This window comes from Mchenga conophoros, linkage group LG3 (genome assembly GCF_057382185.1).
Source record: "Mchenga conophoros isolate Kocher_MC1m ecotype Shallow Benthic linkage group LG3, M_conophoros_male_GT1.1, whole genome shotgun sequence".
NCBI classification, from domain to species: Eukaryota; Metazoa; Chordata; class Actinopteri; order Cichliformes; family Cichlidae; genus Mchenga; species Mchenga conophoros.
Window position 1 is genome coordinate 21,806,771 of NC_140528.1, and position 23,575 is coordinate 21,830,345.

At 41.8% G+C, this 23,575-nt stretch overlaps 1 protein-coding gene across 1 annotated transcript in view; it reads right to left on the reverse strand.

Annotated features, from left to right (window-relative positions):
* Window positions 1-23,575, reverse strand: part of LOC146577674 (protein NLRC3-like) — a 175,400-nt gene that overhangs the window by 131,893 nt on the left and 19,932 nt on the right. The window lies entirely within an intron of this gene.

Sequence of the window (23,575 nt, forward strand, 5' to 3'; positions counted from 1 at the left end):
CTTCTGTCCACCTTTGATTAGACTCATTATAAAAAGGAAAACAAAGTTTGAACACAGTCATGTTTCCAGTTCACTGACTTACATTTATTCCATGGACACTCACTCTAACCTGAAGCACAGCTACAACCCAACATTGTTGAGGCCTCATCTCCTCCTTTCCTGACTGTAGAGGTTAAATATGCAACAACCGACAAATAAAAGAATTTGGTTCATTTCAAAGAAATTCACACGGTGACCAAGTAAAGTAACCGTAGTAAAGGAGACAACATCCCGTTGATGGTGGGATTATTTGAAAGATTTGCTTTAGTCACGTCACCAAATGCAGTTGAACCACCCGTGGATCCATGTTTGACCATTCTACCACTCTGAGCTCTGCTTTTGAATCATTTTATTATTATCATCATTCATTTATTCATTCTTTGGAGGGGGGCTATTTCCTAATGCCGCCCTAATAAGCTGATGTTCAAGGGGAAATATAACAGAAACTCTTTCAGTGTTATTCATTAATAAATTAACAGATAAACTGTGAAGAAGAAAAAAACTGAGATTTAAAGGAGAGAGTGAGAAACTTGATCATCCATCCTCATAATACATGTTTATCAGTATCTGCTGTGACCATACTGCAGTAATAACTACAAGTCTACATTTCTGTGACTGTTGATCAATCACAGCAGGAATCTGAGCTCATCTCTGCACACAGAGCAGCTTCAGCTCTGGGATAAACTGCTCGCTTCACGTCCTTCTCAGCTCACAGACACTCATCCTGATATTTTCCTTTAACATTTGATGGTATCTGGAATAGTCGGCAGTAATAAGGATGATTTTCTGTAAAATAATATTGATATGAGCCGTGAATTATTCGTAGATGAGCGTTAGATTAGTTTGATGGGTTAACTCAGAGAGCTGAAGATATGGTGGACATGCTGACCTCGCTCCGTGGTGTACAGGGCCGTTTACCCTCATGATTAATATTCACAATAAAAAAATGAGGCGAACATCATGAAGTCTGTGTGTGTTTCATAGTGTCGAACCACCTTTGTACAGTTAAACCTAACAGTTACTACATGACGGAAACACCAACGTTATTTCTTTTATGCGTTTATCAGGTCACGCTGATTATTGAACAAAAACCCAAACATCAGATGTTAATCGAATCTTTTTGCTCTCTCTCCTCCTTAAACATGTTTTTAATGTTAGTTATAATTCAGAATTGGTGACTGGAACACGTATGACACATACGAACATCAGGAAATAAAAACACGATAAATATAACCTCTGTAAATGAAGTCAGTGTGCAGCGGGGGTTATTACAGCTGTGTACCGGCCTGCGCTTTGTCGGTGGTAATAGCAGCTCGATTGCTTGCGAGGCGAGCGGGTCTGTCCCACGCTTTGCCGTGAGACTGGGCTGGGCAGACATCTCCGAAATCATCGAAGCACTTTTGCAAAAAAGCTGTATCTTGACCAACCGACCAGACATCTGAAGATTAAACCGCTACATTCTCGGCTAAAAAATATTAAAACGGTATTTGGTGAGACACAAACTGTCATGGTCCCCGTGTCTGCCCGGCTGACTCAGGTTGGCTACATATGTTTCTTGTTTACATCTACCTCTCTCACGCTAGCTGTGTCTCGCCAGGGCGGAGCTCATTGCGGGCTCCCGCCCCTGGCCCTTGCACCAGAAGTTAATCACACATCTGTGGCTCATCGCCTAAACTCATCCACTACTTAAGGCAGAGGCTGGAAACATCTCGTCGCTGGACTATTGAGTAACCTCGGTAGTAAGCTCCGGAGTACTAGTCTCTTGTTGCCTTTTCGTATCGCTGACCCTTTGGATTAATCACTTGTTGTCTGTAAACAGGAATTCCGTTTCCCTGGAACCCTTGGTGTGCTGTGTTTTTTATGAAGTCCCTCGTGTGTGAAGAGCTCCTTTACCGGATTTCCCTGTGCCCTGGATTCCCCCTGCCATCTCACTTGTATATATTTGCACCTGGTGTTGTATAGTAAAAAACGGAACTGTATTCTAGCTGCCTTGTCTGCGCTTGAGTCCATCCCACACACAAACACAAACAGGGTTTTTCAAAGTTCAGTTCTGTTAGTTTCCACATGGCAGTTGTTGGTGTGCAGTAACGCCTTCTAAAAACAATGGCCACCAGGCCAAAGCAATGGTTCTGACTCGATCAGCATTAACCCCGCCCCCTGGGTTTGATGGGTGAGGTTGACACATAAAATAAATTTATGGTGAGACCTGAAGGAGTCAACTGTGCCAAAATGAATTAATTAAATACACCATTAAATAATTATTTAAATGTGGCAATAATTAATTAAAACGTGAAATAATTAATTAATTAAATGTGTCAAAAAATGTTTATTTAATTATTTATTTCCCATTTTAATTAATTATTTCAAATTTTAATTAATTATTGTCACATTTAATTTATTATTCAATGGTGCATTTAATTAATTCATTATGGCACTCCTGGCGTTCCATACTGTGGTTGGGTCGACTTTACTATATAGATGTTTCACATGTTTCCATCTCAGCAGCCCCGTTGACAGATCACAGTATTATTACTTTTAAACTTAACCCTGAAAATAAAACGCAGTTTAAAAAAGATTACTGGAAATTAAATGCAGATCTATTAATTGATGACGGGTATGTTAAGATAGTTAAAGAGCTCCTCCATAACATTTACAACAACGTAACAATTGGCAATTACATACATAGATGGGAATTTTTTCATTTAAAGTTAAAGAATTTTCAATTACGTTTAGTAAAATGAAAAGTAGACAACAGAAGGAATTTGAAAGTAAATTACTTTACGATATAAATAACTATTGTAATAGACATTTTATGTCAGAGCCTGATAAGAAATCCCTGTTGTCTTTACTCAATTAGATGATCTATACAAGAAAAAGGCTCATGGAGCTTACATTAGAGCTCGTGCAAAATGGATAGAAGAAGCTGAAAAAGTGCTTCATATTTCTACAATTTGGAGAAACGGAGGCAAGAAAAGAAATCTATTAATACATTAATCATAAATGGGGAGGAATGCACAAATCATAAGACTGTAGCGGAAGAAAAACATAAATTTTACTCAAATTTATTCTCCTCAAAATATTTAATTGCTGATTCATTAACTTTTTGTGATCAGATTGAACCTTATACTCCAAAAATCGATTCTGCATTCAGAGAAATTTGTGATTCTGATATATCACTGGATGACTGAGATCAAGCCTTAAACAAACTGAAAATGGACAAAGCTCCTGGTCAGGATGGCTTGACTGCAATCTTTTATAAATTCTTCTGGAAAGAAATAAAAGAATTTTTCTTCAAAACTATTACTGAAATCATTAGTAATGAAATGTTAGCAACGACAATGAAACAGGGTCTTATCTCCCTTATTCCCAAACCTGGTAAAGATAAAAGACTAATCGATAATCTACGACCAATAATATTAGATTGGTTGTAGATCTACTGGATTCTAATCACTTAATTGAAGATGATGGTGTGATTCTTTTTTTAGACTTTTATAAGGCATTTGATACGGTCGAACATCCTTTTATTTTAAAAGCTCTACCCTATTTTGGTTTTGGTAAACAAAACTTCATAGATTTCATTTCTTTATTATACTCTGACTCAATAGTTCTGCTTCTTTACCTTTTGGAACATCTAAACGCTTTAATGTTAGACGAGGAATCGTCAGTTTTTATAGAACATGAATGAAATTTCAATTTTCTCAAAGGCTTCTGGTTTGTACCTGAATATTAGAAAATGCAAATTATTAACTATTCGTGATTGTGACCTAGTAGCTCTCTTAACATAGCTGTTAAAACTGACATTAAATATTTGGGTATTATAATGTCAAAGAACACAAATAATAGAGAAAATCTACATTTTGAGCAAATTACCCAGAAATCAAAAAGATTACAGGCTACAAAGACACCTCTCCATCTTTGGACGTGTCTTGCTTACTAAAACAGAAGGTATCTCTGGATTGATTTATCCATCACAATGTTTATATGTTTCCAATAGTCTAATCAATAATATAAATCAAATTAATTTCAATTACATTTGGAGAAACAAGCAACATTATGTTAGGAAGAATGATATAGTGAAGTCATTTGAAGAAGGAGGTTTGAATGCGATTGATTTTGAAGCAATGATGGTTCCATCAAACTCAAATGGTTGCAATCTTTCATAAATAATTCAAACAGTATTTGGTTTTATTTTCCCAAAGTAATTTTGGAGAAGCTGGGTGGCATTGAATTTCTTATAAAGTGGGACTTTGAAATTTCCAAATTAAATTATCCAATTTTCACAAACAGGTTCTCCAGTACTGGAAAATGATACACAAGCATATTTTTTCTCCACATACAAATTCGATTTGGAACAACAGATGTATACGATAAAAGAAAATCCATCTTTTATAAGGATTGGATGGATCATGGCATTTGGACGGTTTTACACCTTTTAGACAATGACGGAAATGTGTTAACATATAACAAATTCATAGATAATTATGGCATATCATGTACTCAGAGTAAATTCATTAAAGTTGTGAAAGCCATTCCCCCTGCAATGATTCAGATGTCTTCCCCCGACTGAACAACAACCCGTCAACAACATGCTGAGCTGTGACTCTTCTTCCCTCTAAAGTCCTGGTGTTAACACTCACCCTGCATCAGCTTCACCTTTTTTTAATTGTTTTTACTTTTCAAACCGACGGATCATTTGAAGCCAACCATCCAAAAACTGCTTCAGCTGTGTTTGATGTTTATGCTACAGCCTGTTTACCAATATAATCAATATCAGATATCAGAGCAACAGAAACCTCGGTGATCAGGACGCTGGGACTGAGAACAGGAAGTGGCTCAAACGTCACAGTTTCATAACGTCACCCTGAACTCCACTCACGGAGTTTCTGTCGCCATTGTAGTTTTTAAAGTCCCGTGATAAAGGCGGGTCTTTCTGTGAATCCGCACGCTCATTGGCTAATAGCTCGAGATTGACACATCGTTATCCAATGAGCGTGCGGGAACTTCCGACATAAAGTTGTTTCCTTTGAAAAACCAAAGTCTGATTATTTTTGCCTCCACTGACGGAGCCTGTTGTTCCCGCCACAGAGACACAGTAATGTCAGAGCGGTGTTAACACTCACCCTGCCTCAGCATAGCTCTCACTCTCCTCCTGCTCTCTCACACTAAACGGAGGCTCAGCTAAACTCACTTCCTCTCTACTTACAGGAAACCAGCGCTCAGAGGAGCCGACCGGCCTCACATTTCACCCACAGACACGAACAGCGTGGAATTATTTTATGTCATAAGAAGAAACATATTCATGTTAACACTCACCTGCCTCAGCTCCACCTTCCTCCTCCTGCTGCTCTGAACGGAGGCTCAATGCTTTCACTTTCACTGCTGCTCCCTAAACACAGAGGATGCTGGGACTTGTAGTTGTTTCCTTCCGGTGCGGTCTTCCTCTTTGTTTGTTTGTGTTTGTGTTCAAGTTATTTCGATCATGTAAACATCAACAGAACACGTGAAGCCACACAGAGTTTGTATGTCGAGGTGGGTAGGAGGGTTTGAGGGTTTGGGGAGGGGTCAGAGGGAAGAGGTCTCTCAGTCTGGACAATCCACATTGATGGCATTGCATCTTTCAGCGTGTTTGTGGGTCGATTTGGATGCTCCAGGTGTGAGAGCAGCCACTCAGCCTCTGCTGCAGATGTGTGTCACAAGTTCATCTAGTAGTAGGCTATGGCACTTGGCCACAGGTGGCAGCAGTGGACTGGCCTCCATGTGAGACTGCTCCAGCTGCTATGTGATAGTCCAGCTGCAAACTGAAGATCATATGCAAGTTTTGGAAATTAAACTGTACAATATAAAGCACCTTGAGGCGACTGTTGTTGTGATTTGGTGCTATATAAATAAAATTGAATTGAAACTCAGAATATTCTTAACTTAGCTTTAAAACCAACCCAATCTAACTCTCCTCCACACTCACAAACAAAGACAAACCAACTGACACATCTGAGTCCCTCACTTTCTTCAATCCACTCACTCTCACAAGCTCCACTTAGTCACACTGGCTCTGTTTATTACTGATTACTATTGTCTCCCCAGAAACAGTTCAGTTTTCTTTTTTCCTATTTGTGTTTTCTTTTTTCCTATTTGTGTTTTCTTTTTTCCTATTTCAGTTGTGTTTTTTGTGCTTTTGCAGCGTTTTTGTTATTGCTGGTGTTTTCTTAAGTTGCAGTCTGTTTGGCCTCTCAGGGCCACCGTAGATAAAGGCCAAAAATAAATGCATAACATCATTTCAATCAGTTTAAAGGTTTATTTGCAAGACACAAAAACAGAAAAAATGAAAAGTTACAAATGTATTGTGCATGAAACAGGAATTCAAACGTGGCTCAGATGTGTGTCACAAGTTAATCTGGCTGTAGGCTATGGCACTTGACCACAGGTGGCGCTAATTGACTTGACTCCATTTGAGTCCACACAAAGTAAACTGCACACTTTAGTTGTGAAGCGAAAACGCTGAAATCGCAGTAATAACACGTACGAGGGGAACGATAACGAAGACCAGATGCTCCTGATCGTTACTCTTGCTGTCCTGTGAACAGCATCGGCGTGGTGTTAATGGTTTGCTTTTGTTTTGGCGAGCGCCCCGTGAATGAGAATATGACCAGGTAAACCCGCGACATCTTTAAATAGTTTGTCGTTCAACAGCAACAAGACTGACGGAGTGTGTTTGAGGAAACCTCACAAATGTCACAGATGAAATATTTGGTGTTTATTTGCTGGTTTGTCGGTAGCAGCTCCTTCAAAGTAAGTCTACCACACATCTGTTTGACCAACGCCAGTTGATTTGGATCACCGGTCCAAACAATTTGAACGATTGTTGTGTTTCCTTTTGTGTTGAGTTTGACTGATATTTGCTGGATAGCAAATGTTTTAAAGCTATGCAACCTTTATCTGCACATAGCAGTTAAACTGTTTAGATCAATCTTTATTGATAATATACATTATTTATTTATGAATTACTGTGTACACAAGAATAAGTTAATGTATTAAGATAAACTGGCTGAAATTTTTGTATTATTCTTGTGATTTTTTTTTATTGGCCCTGTTTATTTACAGGCCAGGTGACCCTTTAGGGCAGGGGTGTCAAGCTCAAATACACAGTGGGCCAAAATTCAAAACAGGAACAAGGTCGCGGGCTAACATTTATATTTATTTTAAAAAAAAATCTTCCTCCAGATTTAAGAAAGAATCTCTTCTTATATGGTAAATGGCCTGCATTTGTACAGTGCTTTTCTAGTCCCTAAGGACCCCAAAGCGCTTCACACTACATTCAGTCATCCACCCATTCACACACTGGTGATGGCAGCTACATTGTAGCCACAGCTGCTCTGGGGCGCACTGACAGAGGCGAGGCTGCCGGACTCTGGCGCCACCAGTAGGCAAACATGGGGTTAGTATCTTGCCCAAGGATATTTGGCATGCAGCCAGGAGGAAGCCTGGGATCGAACCATCGACCTTCTGATTAGTGGCTGACCTGCTCTGCCACCTGAGCTACAGCCACCCCGGACTCTAACAAGTTTTGCTGAAAAACTGAATATGGAACAAGCAAAGCTTAATCCTAAACAATATATATATGAGCTGTATAATACCAGTAGGCCAGCTCTGATAGTAATTTGGTATGGCCTCGCTGGCCAAATGTAATTAGGCTGCGGGCCAAATTTGGCCCGCGGGCCGGAGTTTGACACTTATGCTTTATGGGTTTAAAATGCTTTAAATTAAAAATATTTTTGTTTTATTGGCCCTGTTTATTTACAGGCCATTATGGGTTTAAAATGTTTTTAAAAGGTTCCTTCATGTAATGATCTGCTAGAGGGTGTGGGGGGGCCACAGCCCCGTCCTCCAGGGCATGAAGCAGGTATGGAGGAGATCAAAACTCCAGACATCCAGAGGCCCCCAGAACACAAGAGACCAAGGAAGACCAACAGAGGGGCAGCCGCGCCACTGTCCCAGAAAGAGCTGAGGAGAGTCCCAGATGAGGGGTCAGCCGTGGAGCAGAAGGGGGGGTTGCAGTGACATGCCGTGAGTTCCGCCGGCAGCCAGCTGTGCACAGTGACAAAGCCCCAGGTTGAGAGGCCAAGGGCACCTCACCCCCGAAGGAGCCCGAGCGACAAGCAGCCATCAGGAGTGAGCCGGTGTGTACCTGGGCGCCCATCCCCGGACACAAAGAACCACCAATGCACCGATGTCTGAGGGCGTCTACCACTGGCAGGGGGAGTGGTGGGGGGAGATAGGCCTCCATACCTTGGAGGGCCTGAGATGTCCCCAGAGAGGTGGCGTCTGATACCCGACCTGACATATGGACACAGACAAACAGGCACACACAGATACAAACATCCATTCCCACCCTCATGCTCTCATATGCACTTACTCAGCAGCAGGTAAGCGCATAGCCCCTCCTGGTAGCCCTCAATGTCTACGTGGATTTAAAATTGAGAGGTGGGCAACGGCGCCAGGGGTGAGGTCGTACACCCTGATGGTCTTTTGGATGCTGTGTAGCGTTCCCACCCCCAAGGTCCTATATGTATGTGTTATGAGAGTGTGAGTAATGTGAATGTCTAAGTTGTGGGATAAAATTGAGGCACAGGCAGCCAGAAGGGGACAGAGGGGGGGATGCCTCCCCTGCACCCTGGTGACACACCTTTACCCCAAGGCCCTGCATGTGTGGGTGATTGTGGTGGAGCGGGAAGAGGGAGGCAGCTGGAGATGGGGAGGGAAGGAAGGGAGGGGCAAGCAGCACCGCCCGGCCCCACAGAGCCCAGGACGGCCCACCCGATCCCACCACAGAGAAAACTTCACGCACCCTGTCATCCACTCATCCTCCAGACTACACAAGACAGACACCCAGGCTGAGTTCTTCCTCCACCTCTCCTGTATCTCCCCCACCTGCAGAGTGAGTTCCTGGAGAGAGGAGACCTCCTGCAAGATGTAACAGCCTCCCCCACCAGTCTTCCATACAAACGTTAGACATGCAAACACTTAACACAGCAACACTGAAAGCATTTGAGTGTAAATTTCATTCAAATCAAACTTTATACACAATTACAATAATGGAAAAAAGACTAAATATTAAAACACTACAACCGCCGAAGAAACAAATAAAACCAATCACAGTCAACATCAAAATATGATCATAGAAAAATAGAAGAAGAAGATGACAGCTCCAGCACCGCCCACGACCCTGAAAAGGAGATGTGGAAGCGAACAGATGGATGGAAAAATAGAAGAGACATATCATACAATTCATACACGTTCATGTGATATCTTTGGGTTCAAAAACCCAATAACCTTGAATCCTTCTTTTAAATTACATTTAAATTTCAGCTGGCAGCAAAGAAATTAATCAGAAATTAACCACAATTAATCTGCAGCTTCATCAATGTGATGCTGAGTTTCTGACTGAAATTCAGTCTGAACATGTCTGACTCTGTGAAACAGTCAGAGTGTTTCTCTATCAGCAGGAGCCTCTTTACACTCAGCTTCACACAGACGAGCTGAGGAACGATCAAGCAAACTTCTTCTTCTGTCATTTTTAACAGCAGCTTGCATCCAAAGATGTTCAAGGTTCAAGGTTCAAGGTTCTTTATTTGTCACATGCATAGTTATACAAGTATAACACACAGTGAAATGTAGCCTGACACGCTCCTCGACATGTGCAAAAAAATTTGGGGGGGGGGGGGGGGGGGTGTAGAGGAAAAACATTATATATACATATACATATACATATATATATATATATATATACATATATATATATATATATGTATATGTATATGTATATATATATATATATATATATATATATATATATATATATATATATGTATATGTATATGTATATATATATATATATATATATATATATATATATATATATATACATATATATATATATATGTAGTATATACATTGGGTGAATGTGCAGTAGTAGCAGCAAGCAGGTGAATTCTGTACATTAATATGAATAGACATTTGAGTATTTTACAGGATAGACAATATAAACATATTTAAAATTAAAGGAATTGAAATGTACATTGTGCCTTGGTTTAGAGTGTCTGGAAGAGTCCTGACTCAGTCAATTATAGATGATGTGAGAGTGCGGGTGTGTGTGTTTAGGGCACGGATGGCTTGGGGATAGAAGCTCCTCTTGAGTCTCTCTGTCCTTGCCCGGAAGATGCGGAACCTTCTACCAGATTGCAGAAGTTGGAACAGTTTGTTGCCAGGATGGGACGGGTCCTTCAGTATCTGCGCTGCTCTAGTCCGGCATCTCCTGGTGTAAGTGTCCTGAAGCGGGGGGAGAGCAATCCTGCAGCAGCGTTCTGCTGTACGGATCACTCTCTGGAGAGCTTTTTGGTCCTTCACACAGCTGTTCCCAAACCACGATGTCATGTTCTGTGTGAGGATGCTCTCAGCGCCTGTATAGAAAATCCTGAGGATCTGTGGAGAGACCCTGAACTTCCTCAGTTGTCGTAGGTGATACAGGCACTGCCTAGCCTTTTTGGTCTGGACCTGAATGTGGGCAGCCCATGTCAGGTCTGAGGAGATGTGGACACCAAGATACTTGAAGGACTGCACCCTCTCCACTGGAGCTCCATTGATGATAATGGGCTTGTAGTCTCTGTGCTGACCCCTTCTGAAGTCCACCACCAGCTCCTTGGTCTTGCTGACGTTCAGCTGGAGGTGGTTGTCCTGGCACCACGATGCCAGATTCTTCACTTCATCCATGTAGGCCGCCTCAATGTTGCACTACTGCCATCTCCTGGCTTTTACTCTTACTTCTCCTCCAGATCCTCAGATCCTCTTGATGACATCAGTATTTCTCAAAAATGAAAAACCACTCCTTTCACCTCATCAGGACTTAACTGATTAACCACTTTTTCAAACGTAAGTTTCATTTCACCACCAGTTCCCACCCTCAACACTCTCCTTTGACTTCTATACTTCCTGCAACTAATAACCACACGTTCAACCGTCTCCATAGCATTACACCATCACATAACCCAGTCGGATGTTTCCCCATCATAAAAAGAGAACCATTCAGGAAGCAGTGACCTGTTTGTATTCTCCTGCTGCCTATTTAACCCACTACTCCTCTTAACTTCTATTGTGTTTTGTACCCCATGTCTCCCTTTTGTTCCATTATCCCATGCCATTCTCCAGAAGTTCTTACTTTGTGTCCAAACTATACTTTCCCCTCAGATTTCAACAATGGTATCTGCACATCTATGTCTACTTTTTTAACAGCTGCTTTAGCCAACCTATCTGCTCTTTCATTACCCACAATACCTCGGTTGAGGGGGTCAGACCAGCACAGTCTCTTTCAGCATACATGGATATTTCATCAGTCTCATAGACACTGAGGACAATTTGTGTATGAGACTAAAGAAACAGTCCACACATAATTGAACAAAAGGCCTCTAAAGTTCTGTGGTTGCCACATTTCCACATGACTGTTTAATTACAGCAAAAACCATCATTATAATGATCTTGATTGATATTGTAATCTCAGTTTTCAACACAATTGTTCATTAACTTAAACAATGTTACAAGATAAATATATATTCTTAGTGCTTATTTTCTGATTAGATTGTTTTATGTATTTTAATAAGAGAGGCCTTTATAAACCAATCGCAGTGTGTGTCTGGCAGGAAGTGAAGCAGGAAGTCTGAATATAGCTTGTGAGCTTGTGAGAGACGTTTCAAAATGAAAACAGAGGAATTAGAGAATGAAAGTGCAAAGTAATAGTAATGAAAATGATATTAAATAAATGTCTTAGTGTGTTAATACAGGTGCCCATGGACTTGCTCAACCTCCTGGAAGAATACGGCAGAAAAATGATAGATTAACAGAATTGGGACGAAAACAGGCTTTGATTTAAAATGTCACAGCTTCACCTCTCATCCTGTCCTTATCCTGAGAAGAAGCTTAAAGGACAGTTAATCTCCTGATGAAGACAGAAGACAGACAGAACAACACCGTGGACTTGAAGAATTAACAGCAGGCAAAAAGACAGTGCAACTGACCTACAACACTGAAGGGTCCAGCAGCATGTATGTTGATGGAAACATGCGCTCTGAATTACAAGCTGGAAAGTGTACCAGTGACATGACTGTGTGAAACCACTGGATGGGAGTTAAGCGCCAAGAAAAGAGGAAGAGAGAAGAAGAAACAGCTGATTTGGGCCTGTGTTTGATTTGGGAGGCCACACAGGAAGCTGAGAGAAGAGGGGACGAGGACCGGTGAGAGGTGAAGGCTGGACGTGTTAAAGTGACAGCATAGGAAAGTTGGGTTGAACGTTGAGGCTGAATTTGTGGGTTTAGAAACATCCAGAGCATCACAACAGAAAGGTAAAGAAAAAAAGTAAGAGAGATAAAGAAATAAATAAACTAATAATACATAAATGAATAGAAAAATATAAAACACACATGTAGAAATTGTCACATGTGAAATTATTTTTGGAGAGAATCAGAAGTGAGACAGTTTGAATCCACAGTTCAGCGCAAAGATGCAGGAATTAAATCTGATTATAAAAACACATCGAGGCAACGAAGACCAGCTTACACTCAATATTAATATGAATACACAACATACACGCAATGAAGACATGCTTACACTCATGAATGTGAATACATGACATAAATGCTGAATGGTGTAGATTTAACACACTTAAAGGCTGAAGCTGAGGAATAACTCAGGAAGTTGCAGGACAATAGAGCGACTTTTGTGACAAGGAAAAAGAGACTGGGAGGACCAACCAGGGATTAGAAGCTTAAAGCAGGTTTAAAATAGTGAATTAGAAGTGGTTTCCAGCTGATTGAGCAAAAGAAGTGACGACTGTAGAAATAAAAATAAAAGAATAATAATTGAATTATGCAGCAATCTTTTGAATATGCATTTCTGTTGTCAGGGCAACTTCTCGAGATGTGACTCAATATGCAAATTAGTTGAATGAGTGGGGACAGAAAAAAAGAAAAACTCAAGTTTCCTGTCTGAGACATGAGTGAAGTTTGCATTGAGAGAAATATATCTGTGACTGTGTGAGAAGAACTGTTTGGTAAAATATATGATAGCAGCCGCAGGACAATTAAATAAAGTCTGTGACTAAGTGCAGTCGTGCAGATCTGGAGAAGAAGTTTATAATTTAGTGATGACACATTGTTATAAAGTGTTTAGAAAGGGCTTAATGGGAATATTACTGTTGGGCAAACTGTGCGGCTTTAACAAGATTTTCTGTGTATTTAGCAGGTGAAACTCTGTCAGCTGACTTCAGACTGTCAGGAAGCTGAAGAACCTGAGGCCAACCACTGAAACATGATGTGGGCAAAATGAACAGAGGGAGGGATTTTAAAGGTGAACATTTAGGACTTACTGCAAATGTTACTATGTCAAAGTTACTGTGACTCAAACAGAGGAAATTCTGATTTTTTTATTTCCACACCCAGCATGTTTTGGGTGTTATATGCTATTAAATACTTTTAAATAAATTAAAAAGTATTTTCACATTTAACTCCAGAAAATCATCAATCAAAACATGGATATTACCTGACCACAGATTCGTGGTGACGTCACTGCTCTTTTAACTGTTCGGTGTCTTTGTTTGTTTGCTGGTTGTAGAAATGGTTTATATGAGCTTTGAGCTGAGAGTCAGAGGTTTCTGTGGACACTGCTCATGTCGGCACTTATATTTCTGACCTTTTCTTATAACCGATTAAACATGATCTCCTCCCTTTTGCCCCCATTTTTGGTGGTGTAGGTACAAATGATCAGGCATGACATTCTCATAATAAATAAGATACTGCAAATAATTATTTCTGCATTTGTGCGATTGAAGTGAATTGAAAATGTGTATGAAATGACACTGTTTTAAAGATTTGGCCTAAATAATTTTGGAGTGAATGAGTCTAAACATGATGACCTAACTAGTGATATCCTGACACACACACACACACACACACACACACACACACACACACACACACACACACACACACACACACACACACACACACACACACAGCATGTTATGCCAGTTTCAGCTGAAACTATGTTTCAAACCATGTTCCGGGTTTTTAGTTCACCATTTATGAGGCTTCAAGAAGAAAATAAAAGACAGATCTGAATGTTTGAAAATGTTTTGGAAAGATTCTGTAAAGATGAGATGAAAAATACTCAAAGGATAAATTTAATTGGTTTATTATTTAGATAAGTTGAAAAAAGTTAAACAAGCAAGTAAATGAAGAAACAAGGCAGAGGAGAGAAAAGCCCAACAATCCCCTCTGAGCAAGCAGTTGGCGACAGTGGGGAGGAAAAACTGCCTTTAAACGGGCAGGAACCTCCGGCAGAACCAGGCTCAGGAGGGGACAGTCAACGGCCGGGACTGGTTGGGGGGGTTAACAGAGGTGGAGCAAGACGAGGCTACATCAGGTGAGGAAGCAGTAGCGTCTCTCCTCCGGAACAAGTGGAACCATTTTTTCTTTTTTTTCATGCACTTTTCCACGAGCGCTTTTTTCTCCAGGATGAGATTTCTCAGCTCATCGATGGTTTCTGCGTTTTGTTCTTCAAGTTTCTCACATCTTTGTTCCACCTCTTCCAATGTTGCTTGTTGTTCTTCAAGCTTGTCTTTGAGTTGTTTGGATGTTGCCTCCTGTATCAGCTTGTCCTTGTGCATGTCTGCATTTCTCTGTTGGACCTCTTTGTGCTTGTCTTCTAACTGCTCGTTTCTTTTCTGGATTTCTTGGAGCGTGAGCTGCAGGTCTTCATGTATTTTGTCTTCTTGTTGTTTTTGCGCCTGCATTTGAGTGTTTTCACGCTTCAAGTTATTGAATTCCACCAAAATCCCCTTAACGAGCTCGGAGTTGTTTCTCGCTATCTGATCGATCCTTCTCTGCATCTGTGAGCAGCGTTTCTCCAGTTTGTCCTTTTCTTCTTCCACTTTAGTTGCTTTGTCCTCCAGCTGATTACAAAACTTGCAGTTTTAGATTTTTAGACTCAAAGTCCTGGACGATACGTTTTCCTTCTTTCAGTCTTTCCTGCTGTTGCTCTTTCTGTTGAAGAAGGTCTTTATTTTGGCGCAGTGTTTCATCCAGGCTTTCTTTCAGCATGCGGTATTTTTCCTGCATGCTCTTCAGTTCGTGCTGCATGTCTCGTTGCTTTTTGTCCTGCTCTTCCTTCTGTTGGAGGAATTCTTTCTTTTCTTCCACAGCTTTATGGAGCTGTCTTTGGAGGAGCCGATTTTTTCGGTCCATGTATTGGAGATCCCGTTGTATCTTATCAGTCATCGTTTTCTTGTCTTGGAGCTGGTTGGTCATTTCTTTTAGTTCTGCACTCTTTTGCCTGTTTTCTTTAATGAGGTGCACAATCTGCTCTCGGCTCTGAGCAAACTTGATTCCCCAGCCCTCATTAATAATGTTTATGTCCGGCTGGCGCTGTTGTCTTTCTTCCAGCTCTTTATTTTGGGCTTCCATTCGTCTACATTTGTCCTCCAGTTGAAGTTTCTCTTCTTCAATTTGTTGCATTTTTTTCTGGAGAAGGTAGTTTTCCTTCCTACTCTCCTCTAACGCCCTTTGGAAGGATGAGACGCCATTTGGGGAAATTGGCCGGCCACGCCAGGAAGGAGAGGCGGCGTAATCTTTTTGAATTGGTTGTTTTTTTCTTGGAAACATGTTGGAGTTTCTATACGATGACTTTGAAGAGCTTGTGGTGAACGTTTTGTAGGCTGCAAACACAGATGCTGCTGAAACGAACTAAAACTTGCTGTTTCTCACCCCTACTTAAGGAAAAACATCAAAGGACTTAAGATTCTTAAGATCTATGACATCATCACTCCCTAAGCCAATGAGATTGTCACAAGACATTTTGGAATGGGGTGTTTTTTTTTTAAACTGTTTTCAAACTTAACTTAAAATTTCAGTGTTTCCTGGTTGTGGACTATTGGTTAGTCCAGCCGATTAAGAAATTAATTGTCACAAACATCCCTAATATTATATAACAGACGACAGAAAACAAGACGGTTTTTTTTCTACTCAATAGAGGTATAATAAAAGTTTTTTTAATTATCCTACTTTTTATAAAAGAGAACATTTATTAAAGATTATGTATTTAATTAAAAAACTCTGTTCATCTAAAGCAGGGGTCAGCAACCTTTAAGACCCAAAGAGCCAAAGAGCCATAATTGGCCTATCTGGGGTTGAAAGGCTCGATAAATGCACGGCGTTTCGCCGGGTACACCGGCTTCCGCGAGTGTGACGCTTATTTTGAGCGATGAAAAAATAAGAAAATATAATTTTATTTGTATATTGCAAAATCACAATAATCTTCCAATTTAGAACTACAAGTTTAAAAAAAGAACTAACATAAATAAAATACACTTCAGCTAATTTATTTTCCCAAACCACGCGGAGCCGCACTATAAGGACTAAAGAGCCGCAGGTTGCCGACCCCTGATCTAAAGGGTTTAACAAAAAGGGGGAGCTTCCTGCTGGAAATTGAAATGTCCCCATGTCCCCACTGGGCGATCGTGGCTCAAGAGTTAGGAGTTCGCCTTGTAATCGAGCCCCGGCTTGGACAGTTTTGGTCTTTGTGTCCTTGGGCAAGACACTTCACCCGTTGCCTACTGGTGGTGGTCAGAGGGCCTGGTGGCGCCCCAGGGTGGCTGTAGCTACATCACCAGTGTGTGAATGTGTGCGTGAATGGGTGGATGACTGAACGTGGGTGCTTAACTAGTTAAAAAAACAAACAAACATCTGTCTCTTATTTTTTATGTCACACAGGAAAGAAGCTTCAATGTCTGATGAGAAGACATTAATTTGTTGGTGTTTGTGGTGTTTGGTGCAGTTTTCTTGTTCTCTGGCTTGTTGTTTATTTACAGTGGAGATGAAGATCTCTAACAAGTTGATTTGTTCACATTTGCACATTTTTAAGAGGAATGTGTTTTTTGAGTTTGTACACTATATGCATGTAAGGCAACCGTTTCCTTTTTCTGTATTTTTGTGTGCTGCTCTTTTAACAAAAGGGGAACAAAAGACATTTAAATCGACCTCAGATGATTTGTTTAAATTTTTACATGGTCTTACTGAGGTGATGCAAAGTGAAACATGCTTCTTTTTTGGTAATGTGCTGGAAAAGCTTGAAAATTGACCTTGAATGTGCTTAAAAAGTGCTTGAATTTGACCCTAAAAATGTGTATGAACCCTGCATATATTGCAGTATTTACAGTTTATAGTAGGAATTTCATGGCAACAGCTAATCTTTATTTTGTTTACTGGGAAATGAAATGCTGCCAATTCACAAAGCTGTGCTTCAGCTGCACTTCCTGTTGTAGACTTGTGATGCACACAGGCTCTGTTCCAGCACTCAGCATGTTCTTCCTTATTTGCTCCACCAGGGGGAGCTCCTAAACTATGACATCTTGATAGGAGTGAACCAGGGAGAGGGGCTGAAGTTTGTGGACGACAGTGAGGACAACGACGGCATCTCAGCTGCGGCGTTCGACTACACCATCTCCAACTTTGTTGACAACCTCTACGGCTACCCAGAGGGTGAGGACGCCACCTCTGTACACTGCCACTTTTTCAGTTATTCCATTTTACAGCCTCCTCTCACTTAACTGCATTTTGCAGCATCATCAGGTTTTGTCTCATTAGGAGCCGCGTTTGTTGATTTGTTCGTTTTTTTCTGTTTGCTGTATTCATTAAAATAAACGGATAATCGTCAAAATGACAAATGTGGACAATTATCAAAGCTTACATTACAATTCTGACAGCTTGAGTTCACATGAATTTTCAAAAGAATATCAAAACCTGTGAAAGTGCTTTAAGCGTTTAAAACATGCGAGTAAAGAATGTAATCAGTAACATGTGAGCCCAGTGAAGTGCATCAAACAAGACAAGCGTGCTAAAGAGAGCCACTCATCCACATCACGGCGTGTCTGCGCCTTAACCTTTGAGGCTCTGTGGGCAGTAATGCTATCATCCCCCAGGTAGTGGGCTCCCAATCTCAGTGTCGGTGTTTCTGACAGATCGGCCTGCGAACCCCTCACAGCCGGACCACAGTCACAGTACAGACATGTTTGGATAATGCAGTCATGCTTCCTCTCTGCTGCCTGTCACTCCTTCTGTTATCTGAAAGACTTTTTTTCCTCTCTAGATTTCTCACTCACTTCATGTTTACGGACCACCAGTGGGTGGCACCAGCTGTGGCCACTGCCAAACTCCATGCTGAGTTTCAGTCCCCAGTTTACTTTTACACGTTCTACCACCACTGCCAAACCGAGACGCGGCCCGAGTGGGCCGACGCCGCGCACGGAGACGAGATACCTTACGTGTTCGGCGTACCGATGATCGGTGCCACGGACCTGCTCCCGTGCAACTTCTCCAAGAACGATGTGATGCTGAGCGCTGTGGTCATGACTTACTGGACTAACTTCGCAAAGACTGGGTAGGCCTCATGTCACAGTAGTGTAAACTGTACACGTTACTGTATGTTCTCTGACAGCCTTCTAGTCATGTTGAATACTTGAATCTAGGTTGCTAGTTTAATTTCCGTGTGGCTTTGAAGAATTGAACATACTGGTTCACCAAAAGCATCCAGATCCCAGAGCAGCCGGTTGGTCTTAGATAGTTTAAAGGTTGCACAGAGAATGGGCCTCCTGTCTGTATTCAGTGTATTGATGCCACATGTTACTTATAATGGAGACTGAATATAACTTTGAACTGAAACGTTTAACCTTTATGCTCCACCAGGGACCCCAACCTGCCCGTCCCTCAGGACACCGAGTTCATTCATACCAAGCCCAACCGCTTCGAGGAGGTCATCTGGACCAAGTTCAACTGGAAGGACAAGCAGTACCTTCACATCGGTTTGAAACCTCGTGTCAGAGACAACTACAGAGCTAACAAAGTGGCCTTTTGGCTGGAATTAGTCCCTCATCTTCACAGCCTGCACGACGTGCTCTTTCCCACCACTACGCGCTCCCCCGCAGGCCGTGACCCCGGCACCAGATGATGCGCTGGGCCTTCGTTCTGTCCTCTTATTCTCTTCTTTCTCCAAAAGCAACTACACCTGCTGCGTCATGTGCTGTGAAACTTGGCAGCTCCCTCCACTGGTGGCATGTGGAGGTGCAACTGAAGTGTCCAGCAGCAGATGAGCAGTTTGGGGTGGGTGACTCAGATCTTTCAAAGATACTGTTTTCAAAGACGGTCTGCTGTTTCCAGGCTCAAGACCTCCAACATTTGTCAAAGGGACGAATGCTCTCTCGCTCCTCGCTGTTTTCTCTTTTTTACGTTGGCGTCATCTCTTTTTCCATCTCCTGTGTGTTATGTGCACATTATGCTTCTCTTTTCTACATCCGTGTTTTATTACTGCTCTCTTCCTCTCATTTGACACGCCTCCCTCCTGCTCTTCTCTAAAAATTCCCGATCTGCTGAGCAGTCTGGAGGCGGGAGGCGTACACTAAACATATAACTATGAAAACACTGATATCTTTCATTCTACCAGCATTTTTAGGTGCCAAGTAAGTACTGCTGTGTTTCATTTCTCATCGAGGGAGAAGAAAAACGAAAGAAAAATAGAGTATCGCTATTTACCGTCAACTAACAGAGTTCTGTCATGTTCTCATGACAAAGTGCCAAACTGGCCTCAGTCGTGATTTTCTTTCTTCCATCTTCTCTCTTTTTGTTGTTTTGTTTGAAGCATTTGTTTAATTGTTGTTTTTTATTGTGTGGAAAGAATTTTTCTGAAAATATAGATATAGAGAAATGATATTATATATAGTTCTATATAAAATGTGTACAAAGGAGAAAGTATATAAAAGGGTTTTCTCAGTGGGGGATCTATGCATGAATTATTTTTAAAGACGCGGGGAAAAGGACACTGTACCTGTCGATGCACGTTTCCCAAAATCTAAACGAGTCATATCGCTCCATGTTTGCTACTTTTGGTTTTAGGTTTTCTCCCGCAGAGTAAGAGCATCGCAGGAGCATCGCAGGAGCATCGCAGGAGCATCGCAGGAGCATCGCAGGAGCATCGCAGGAGCATCGCAGGAGCATCGCAGGAGCTCCTGAAGTCAAACGACGCCTCCCAGCACTCATTTATTAAAACGGAGTCGATGCCAAAAGTCTTAAACGTTAGAATCAAAGCAACAGCTGTGAACTCAGTCATGGTGTCATGTGCAGCCTCCGTCTTACTGTCACTACTTTTTCATTTTAGGGTACGTGAGGTAAAGCGTCCGTCGATGTAGCTTGATTGTACAAAATTATTTTTCTACGTTATTAACAAAATAGAGCAGAGACTGATGCTGCTCCTGTCTGACCCCCTTATGTCTGCCACATGTGTATTCTGACTTCATATCATCACTGCTCCCTCCCTCCTCCTCTCTCCATCCTACACCGCCTTTGTTATTTAACACCGACCCCCCCCAAACTGATAATCAGACAAATTCCCAAACAGCTGACTTCACTGTGTCGACACCGTTCCTGACTATTTCTGACCTCAGTTCAGCTCTGCTATTATCCTCACATTAAGGGTTCGTTCACCTGCCTGCAGATGATCTGTGAGCTCGTCGGTTGTAAATTAAACTCTAAGCACACTGAGGGTAACCGGGAGGCGTTCAGGGCCTGCAGTGCAGAGCTGCAACATGAAAAAAAGGGATGGGGGCTCAGATCTCCTGAACAGGGTGGAAACAACACGGTGGGTTTGTGCTGTTTGTGATTCCTGCTCCGTCACTCTGGTGGAGACGACTGCAGCTCAGCAGCGCTCCCTGCTGATCCTCTGATGAAGATGTCAACAGTATGTAAACTGAGCTGATGTGCTGCTGTTTGAGCCCACGTGGTAGCGTACGTCCAGTATGGGAGAACTTAGTCACCGGTGCTGTCTTTGCTTGTGCTCTAGCTTTAGCCTGTTTGATTGTTTGTTTTCTATTTTATTACTGCCTAAAAGGGGAGGTGGGGGAAACACATGCCTGACTTCTCCTGTCAGAGGTTTTGTAAGCTCAGTGGAAGGGAAACGTGCACAAAGTAAATCATAAAACAACTGAGTGGGGCTGTGCTGCAGGTGGATCAGTGCTGTGGACAGTAGCTGTGGAAAAGAGACTGGACAAAGACTCTCAGCCTTAAATACAGGACAGAGGATGATCCGATCATCTTTCAGCTAACAGTGTCGAGCAGAAGGACGGCCGGCTGAAGCGTCCGTACGAACCCTTTTGTACTCACTCCTGTGTATAAGGAGGTGGCGAGGGGTTGTGTAGTTAACCTCAGTGATAGGTTTGTAGCATAAACCTATTCGTTGGAACGTTAAGGACAATTTAATTACATAGCAAAGCAAGACACGAGTAGGCAAAGTTCTTCATGTTTCCCGTGCACGGGAGAGAACCGGACAAACGCCGTTCCTTCGCTTCACCCCAGTTGCTCTCGTCCGCTCCCCCGTAACACTGCTCTTTTATTGAGGTTACATGAATATACATATGACGTTCATTAACATATGACGTCTACATACAAACAAAGAGTACCTTGCCTGTGCGTGCGTGCGTGCGTGCGTGCGTGTGTGTGTGTGTGTGTGTGTGTGTGTGGTGGGGGGGGGGGGGGGGGGGGGGTCAGAGTGTGACCCCATAAAGACTTCCCTAAACCTGCTGGTCTGGAAGTCCAGCAGTTCATCTAAACAAAAGGCACTTAGCCTAAATCAGATATAGATACATTTATCCTAAATGAACAGAGGGAGTGACTTTAAGTCTGATTTCAGACTATGTCAGTATTAGTTAAGCCAAGAGTCGGGCAAAAGCTTTATGACCCGGAAAGTTCTAATTCCCACAACATATTGTTGGATTAGTAAGCAAAACTTTTCTGTGATGAAGATTTTTGGGGTTGTTGTTTTAGTGATGGGTTCATTCTGTCAGTTAGCTTTGGCTTGTTTTCTTATTTCAATAGAGGGAGTTTTACTAAACATGGACATGTCGAGGAGCGGCTCATTATTTCTGTAACAGTGCACTTAGAGAAAACTGTCAGGTGTCGCCCCCTTTGGTGATGATGTTTTGTGCTCTGATGAGCTAATAATCAGCTCTCTTTTCCTCCTTCTTTGTTCTAAGCAGGCCTGCAAGATTGAATTAACAGCGCTGTAAAACATTGTTGTGAGAGCAAATATAAGGTGAGCTTTTCCAGATTACAATGGGCTGAGGAAAAGGTCACCTGTGGGAACCTGCGAGTTCCTGTCTAAAGGATTGCAGCGAGTCAATCCAGTCCAAGATCATAAAGAACTCTTTTTCTAAAAACAAAAGAAACAACAAATAAATGAGCTCATATTGATGAGGGTGGAGACTCTGATGCTTTGCGCGTGAGGCTCCACTTGTCTGCTGTGCAGCCGTGACAAAGACTGGACCAGCGTTAGGATGAGTAGATGTTGACAAACAATTCACGACGCCGGTAAGAAAAGGGTGGATGCTTTGCTTTGCTTTTGGCAGGAGCACAAGAGAGAGAGAGGGAGACCGAAAGGTTCACATGAGAGTGGAGCTGCAGACTCCACCCTTGGGCGGCTAATTTTGGGTTGCTGATGTTTGCTTTAAGAAAATGTTGTTTTATTGACTGGGTTTAGATGATGGTGTCACATTATATTGTTGGGAAAATGCCAAATGCTGAAGGGGAGAAAATGTTTGATATTACTGATGTTACCATTAACCAAAGCAGGCCACTGTAGAAGTCAATGACATTTTATAGAAGGAAAACAGAACCAAAGCCAAATGTAGGAGTTATATAGGGGATTGGTGGACTTGTCACATTCCAAATCCAGTTATGGAACAACAAACACTGGTCCAAGGGAAAGGGCAGGTGATACGAGGTGGTGCTGGAGGGAAACGAGCAAAGTAAAGACAGCAAACCTATTTTGGTTCGATTTGATAAAGTCAAATTAAAAGAAGTACCATGACACTCAGAGGATCAACGTGAAACTAAAACATACGCACATTTTGTATGAAGCACATGACTGATAACTGTTGTGTTTTAAGTTTAGTTTCTTATAGCACAGAGTGGATCACAGTGAGGGAAGGACAGGGGGGGAACTGAGTTTAAATGTGAAGTTGATGCTAATATACAGGTTTTGTTTCTAGGTCGTTCTGGGGATGCAGGCTCTGGGTGGAGCCAGGAGCTGAAAAGATCGAACATGATAATTAAACTGATTTTATTATTTAAACACAGGTTTGCAGGCCCGGAGCAAATATACTCGAGAGGAGAATCGCTGAGGTTTCCTGAGAAATGATCTGATGAACCTTTTTCTTTTAATTTTCTAGTTGTGGTTTTGTTTGACACATGAAGATGTGTCAAAAGGGGGAGTTTTAGATCTAATTTGAAACAATGGATTATATGATCGATGATGCAATTCTACACTGCAATCATCGAGTCCATCCTCACCTCCTCCATCACCGTGTGGTACGCTGGAGCCACTATCAGGGACAAACAGAGACTGCAGCATGTTGTGCGCTCTGCTGAGAAGGTGATTGGCTGCAGACTCCCATCTC